Source organism: Haematobia irritans, chromosome 3 (assembly GCF_050003625.1).
Source record: "Haematobia irritans isolate KBUSLIRL chromosome 3, ASM5000362v1, whole genome shotgun sequence".
Taxonomy (NCBI): Eukaryota; Metazoa; Arthropoda; class Insecta; order Diptera; family Muscidae; genus Haematobia; species Haematobia irritans.
The window spans coordinates 62,970,627-62,977,431 of record NC_134399.1 but is presented as its reverse complement, the minus strand read 5'-3'; the positions used below and the strand labels follow the sequence as shown (position 1 = coordinate 62,977,431).

The window sequence follows — 6,805 nt, the reverse complement described above, 5'->3', positions numbered from 1 at the left end:
ACTTTGTTCTAAAATTAAATTTAAATAATACTTCAATTTAGGTCAATATTTCTTCAGCTGAGTGACGCCAATTAAGACTATATTTTAAAAGAAGCCCATTCTTTGAAACATTATATAAGTTACCGTTGAAGAATTAGACATTTGAATTTACTGTTAACTCATTTGGACTTCGATAATAACAACCAAAAACAAACCGCAAAAACTTTTAAATTACACGCAAAGAAAAAAAGTTTGGAAAACGAGTACCTAAAACGTTTTTCTTTTGTTAGGTTAGGTTAGGTGGCAGCCCTATGTATCAGGCTCACTTAGACTATTCAGTCCATTGTGATAACACATTGGTGAACTTCTCTCTTATCACTGAGTGCTGCCCGATTCCATGTTAAGCTCAATGACATGACAATGACAAATAAACTTCTTTTGTTAGATTTTTTTGAATTGCTTTGAAAATTTTAAACTTTTATCACCCAAAAATCGTTTGTTACAAAATTTTTATTTTTTCAATAAAAAAAAATATTTTTGAACCAACAACACAGTCCATTTCGTTTATATCAAGCACTATTCTTTTCTGACTTTAATTCTTTAATAAGACACATTTTACAGTTCATAGTAAAAATTTAATATAGTAGTATGTAATGTTGTACATCTTTTCGGAATCTTCCGGACATATCTGGAATATATGTAATAAAAAAAAAAACTTTTCGGTCGAAGCAGGGATCGAACCCACGACCCTTGGCATGCAAGGCGGACGTAGCAACCACTGCTCCACGGTGCTCAATTAAATGTATGTTTCTGTTAAATAAAGTTCGTTTACTCGGCTCGTCATTGAGCTTAACATGGAGCTTAACTTGTCATTGAGCTTAACATGGAATCGGGCAGCACTCAGTGATAAGAGAGAAGTTCACCACTGTTGTATCACAATGGACTGAATAGTCTAAGTGAGCCTGATACATCGGGCTGCCACATAACCTAACCTAACCTAACCTCGCCTCGTGGGCTCCGCAAGCTATGCTATGTAAATATAACTTATATGGATCATTGTCTATTGATGACAATACAGCTACATAGCTCAGTGAATGGTGTGTTGGCTTACAAATTGTATGGTCCGCGGTTCGATTCTACGTCCAGGCGAAAGGTAAAATTTAAAAAATTTATAAAATCGAATAATTTCTTCTACATTCTTTGTATTACTGAAAAAGAGGCTAAGAACTAAAAAACCTCGTGGAAGTGAGAAAGATGTGAGAGAAAATGCAATTTGCCAGAAAAGATTGTTTTTTGTTTTTTTTTTTTTTTTTGAGTTAGTCTTTATGAAATTGTTTTTACATCTTGGAAAAGAGTAAACATTTATCACAAAAAGTATATATTTTTCTTCCAAATAAACTTCCTTACAGCGAAAAGCAAATGGGAAACGAACTTTGTTGTTGTTTAAAATTTCGTTTGGGAGGAAAGAATAATTTTTTTTGTGTGTATGATTTGTTTCGTAGTAGCAAGGACAAAAAACTCAATATTGTTGTCAATGCTTTATTTGATTTCGCGCTTCTTAGACTCGTAATCAAACAACACTGAGAAGATTTTTTCCAGTATACTTGTTAAAAAACAATTCCTGATATGTGCAATAATTTTATATTCTCAAAGTTGTACACTGAAAGATAAGTTTTCTTTCGTGACGAACGAAATTTTAAACAACAAAGTTTTCTTTTGAGAAAATGGGAAACAGATAAGAAAAGTAATATTTTCTTTGGGTGTAGCGTCCGTATTAGCTGTATATACCTAACAGATATTCTTATATTTGATTTTTCCTTGGGTGTTATTAACCATGATTGGTAGCTAATGTCTATCTTTATGTGCCCCCCAAGCGTATACAGTTTTCCTACGAACATTTTGGTATCTTCCAATTGTTTTTGCTGATGTTTTTGTATTGTTCCTTAGTGGCTTGCATTTGCCATCTATCCACAATATCTAATTTTGCAATATTGCATGTTTGCCAGATTTGAACATGCATGTGTCCGTCTGTCCGCAAGTCTGTCCGGCGGCGTCAATCTATCAGACTGCAGCAGCCAGTACTATATGAAATACACTTCTCTTGTGGTATTCATTCGTTTCAGTTTTTTTTCCTTTAGGTTTTTTGAGTAATTCATTGGAATGGTAGCAGTACCAGCTTTAGCATCAACCTCCACATCAGCATCAATTCACGCGCTTATGACTGACTACTCCATACATGATATTCAATGAATCATTTGTCTGAGAATTGAAGGCATGTTGCGTGTTCCATAACACTGCCACACCATAACAGAAGTCATAATAATCGAGTTAATACCCCAAAAAAACAAGCTTGACTTACCTTAGGGAAAAATAAGATTAATGAAACCCATTACAGTGTTTGATTCTAATTGGCTTCTTGGAATTATCACAAACAAATATATTATGCGTTGGAAAGGTTATTGTACGATGATTCAATGAGCTGAAAACTTCATGCATTATGAAGAAAATGGAAGATCATTAATATCTGCGTATACAGATATTTACTTCTTCAATCCTTTCGCCAGCCTAACACAAAGGATGCCAACAAAGTGTCGCCAGTTAGTGTGATAAATTTCAATGATGCTCCGTATTTGTTTTGGCGTTCATCGTGATCATTAGAATGCCAGATTAAGATGCTAGTTTAAGATTGGTTATAGTGGCACCCACTTACATCAGACTCACTTTTACATTGAGACAATAAAACTACTTTAACTACACAGTAAAACAAATTGGGAGTTATTTCACTACACTAAAAAAAAGCATGTGTGGTTACAAAGATGTTGTCTTTACACTAATGATTTCGATATTGATTCCGCGCCAAAGACGCGGAGAATTCAAGTAAGGATAAATTTAAGACACAATTCTCTTTTAAATTTACGTTTTGCATACTTGATTCTAGGAAACAAATCTATTATTTTTATACCCTCCACCATAGGATGGGGGGTATATTAACTTTGTCATTCCGTTTGTAACACATCGAAATATTGCTCTAAGACCCCATAAAGTATATATATTCTGGGTCGTGGTGAAATTCTGAGTCGATCTGAGCATGTCCGTCTGTTGAAATCACGCTAACTTCCGAACGAAACAAGCTATCGACTTGAAACTTGGCATAAGTAGTTGTTATTGATGTAGGTCGGATGGTATTGCAAATGGGCCATATCGGTCCACTTTTACGTATAGCCCCCATATAAACGGACCCCCAAATTTGGCTTGCGGAGCCTCTAAGAGAAGCAAATTTCATCCGATCCGGCTGAAATTTGGTTCATGGTGTAAGTATATGGTCTCTAACAACCATGCAAAACTTGGTCCATATCGGTCCATAATTATATATAGCCCCCATATAAACCGATCCCCAGATTTGGCTTGCGGAGCCTATAAGAGAAGCAAATTTCATCCTATACGGCTGAAATTTGGTACACGGTGTTAGTATATGGTCTCTAATGACCATGCAAAAATTGGTCCACATCGGTGCATAATTATATATAGCTTCATATAAACCGATCGCCAGATTTGACCTCCGGAGCCTCTTGGAAGACCAAAATTCATCTGATTCAGTTGAAATTTGGTACGTGATGTTCCAACAACCATGCATGAATTGGTACATATCAGTCCATAATTATATATAGCCCCCATATAAACCGATCCCCAGATTTGACCTCCGGTGCCTTGTGGAGAAGCAAAATTCATCCGATCTGGTTGAAATTTGGTACGAGGTGGTAGTATATGATATTTAACAAGCATGCCAAAAGTGGTCCATATCAGTCCATAATCATATATAGCCCCCATATAAACCGATCCCGAGATTTGGTTTTGGAGCCTCTTGGAGGAGTAAATTTCCTCTTAGTCAGTTGAAATTTGGTATATTGTGCTAGTATATGGCCGTTAACAACCATGCCTAACTAGGGCCATATCGGTCTATAGTTATATAAATATAGCCCTCAGATAAATCGATCCCCAATCACACAAAAATTGGTCCATATCAAGTTCATAATTGTATATAGCCCCCATATAATCGACCCCCATATTTCAATTTCCATGTCGATTCGTAATTACTTGTAGACTTACATACCTTTTTGTCTAATATATACCACGTGTGGACTAACTCACAATTTAGAAAACGATTTAAGATACCACAACCCAAGTAATTCGATTGTGTCTTTCGTAGAAGTTTCTACGCATTCCATGGTGGAGGGTACATAAGATTCGGCCTGGCCGAACATGCGGCCGTTTATACTTGTTTTTAGTTTTTTTTCTTCATGTGCTATCAGAGTCCTTTAAAATCCGGTTAGGTTAAAGTGTCAGCCCAGTTTGATCTATTCAAACAGTCAAACAAAAGTTCTTTCATATTAGGATACCCAATTTTAAGTCGAATCACTTCACGCAAAGAAAAAAACGTTTGGAAAACATGTACCGAAAACGTTTTTCTTTTGTTAGAGTTTTTTGAATTGCTTCGAAAATTTTAAACTTTTATCACCAAAAAAAATCGTTTGTTATAAAATTTTTATTTTTTTAATAAAAAAAGTTATTTTTGAAACAATAACACAGTCCATTTCGTTTATATCAAACACTGTTCTTTTCTGACTTTAGGTCTTTAATAAGACACATTTTACAGTTCAAAATTTAATATAGTACAATGTAATGTTGAACATTTTTTCGGAATCTTCCGAACATATCTGGAATATATGTAAAAAAAAACTTTGGTCGAAGCAGGGATCGAACCCACGACCCTTGGCATGCAAGTCGGACGTAACAACCACTGCTCCACGGTGCCAAACTAAATGTTTGTTTCTGTTAAATAAACTTTGTTTATTCGGTTCATGGGCGCCACAAGCTATGCTATATAAATATAACTTATATGGATAATTATCTATTGATGACCATAACAGGTACATAGGTCAGTGGTTAGTGTGTTGGCTTACAAAGTGCATGGTCCGCGGTTCGATTCTCCGTCCAGACGAAGGGTAAAAAATATTTTAAAATTTATAAAATCGTATAATTTCTTCTACATTGTTGTATTACAAGAAAAGGTGTTAAGAACTAAAAAACCTCGTGGATGTGAGAAAGATGTGAGGGAAAATGCAATTAGCAAGAAAACAATGTTTTTTTTTGGAGTTGTCTTTGTGAAATTGTTTTTACATCCTGGAAAAGAATAAACGTGTATCACAAAAAGTATATACTTTTCTTCCAAATACACTTCCTTACAGTGAAAAGCAAATGAGAAACGGACTTTGTTTGTCTAAAGTTTCGTTTGGGAGGAAAGAATTATTTTTTTGCGGGTTAAACGACTTTATTGAAAAGTTTCTCGACTTTTCGACAAGGAAAAAAACTTTATATCAGAGAAATACGTCTTCTATGCTAAGCAAAATTCGGGTTCGTATTTTAGAATCGAAAAATTCGGATTCGTATTTTAAAATCTTTGGCTTCACGACAATGTTTTTTCAGTGTACCATTAAATTTTTAGCATTTCCATGGATCCTGCACTTAAAACAAAGTGATCCTTTCTTCTACACACAGAAAACAGATTGGTTGCAAATCAGTTGTACTAACGAAAATTCTATATTGAGTATTAAATATCCATTGTGCTGATCTATTTTCTTCAATCACAAACATTTTTGTGTCCTTAATACCATTTGGTTATAATTTCAATAGATATTCGTTTGTGATTCAAAACAAATGGTTGTAGCAACTAAATGTCTCTTTTTAGAACAATTTTATTAGAATTCGATTGATATGACCTACTTTAAATAAATTTTGTTACTATCATTCTATAGTCCTCACTGATATACGGTATTCTCAGCCGAATGCCATTTGATACATTTTTCAAATGTCATTTCTATTATAACAAATTATTTAGTATCCAAAGAAGACGTATGTTTATTTGTTTCAAAACAAAATCACTAAATTTAAAGCGTATCTAATAAAATGCGCTGGCACTATGACCTATATACACGAGACATCGAAGTTTTGATACATTTTCGGGTAAGTTCTAAATTTTATAAATTCCAAAATGGATACATGTGTCCTCTAACATTCTAATTTTATTTGTTTGTTTCTCAACTATATAGATCCATTTTTAAGGTACGCAACAATCCGGATCAACCAGCGATTTAGACCTGGCTTTTAAAAAGCTACATTTCAGAGACTAAAGCAGTTTGGTGTGGAAAATATTCCTAAATCTGAACGATTTTACCAAATATCACGAATGTTAAATTATTGATATCCATAAAATAGAGGACCATATATATTTTTGATGCATAGAACGATTTCCCTGATTCTGAGCCAAGGTTTGAGTTGTGACTTTTTTGGACGAAAAATGAAATAAGTTTAATCTACCATTTGTAATCGTGTATTTACTGAAATATTTAAATATATGTAAAAAATACAATGCTCGCGGCTATAGGATTACTATTCAAATCGGTTGTGGGGATTATTAAGGTTGGATGATACTACCGAAACATGAAGGTGCCAGTAACCAATTTTATTGGCTGTCATAGCCAACTCCATATACATTATAAGTTGTAACTCCCATCATTCTATTGAGTCGACCGAATTAGTTGGGTGATACAACTGCCAAAATGAGGTTGGAAATAAATTCCGTTATCACAACCAATCTGTATTCTCTGTGTAGGTAAAATTGAACTAATGGCACATATGACATTTTTATTTGTTTGAACGATGAGATTATCGAAAAAATTAGGAAGAATGCATTCTATATAAGAGTTACATACATTTATGTACAGTGCTGTTCAAAACATTTGCAACCACACCGCCTGTTGAAAATAAA

The 6,805-nt window shown here is 34.2% G+C and overlaps 1 long non-coding RNA gene across 1 annotated transcript; it reads left to right on the top strand.

Moving 5' to 3' along the window:
• The first annotated feature begins 5,819 nt into the window (after positions 1-5,819).
• On the top strand, positions 5,820-6,406 carry LOC142232370 (uncharacterized). The gene is made up of 2 exons (XR_012721106.1): positions 5,820-6,000; positions 6,087-6,406. It is a non-coding gene; the product is annotated as an uncharacterized LOC142232370 (long non-coding RNA).
• The last annotated feature ends 399 nt before the right edge of the window (positions 6,407-6,805 follow it).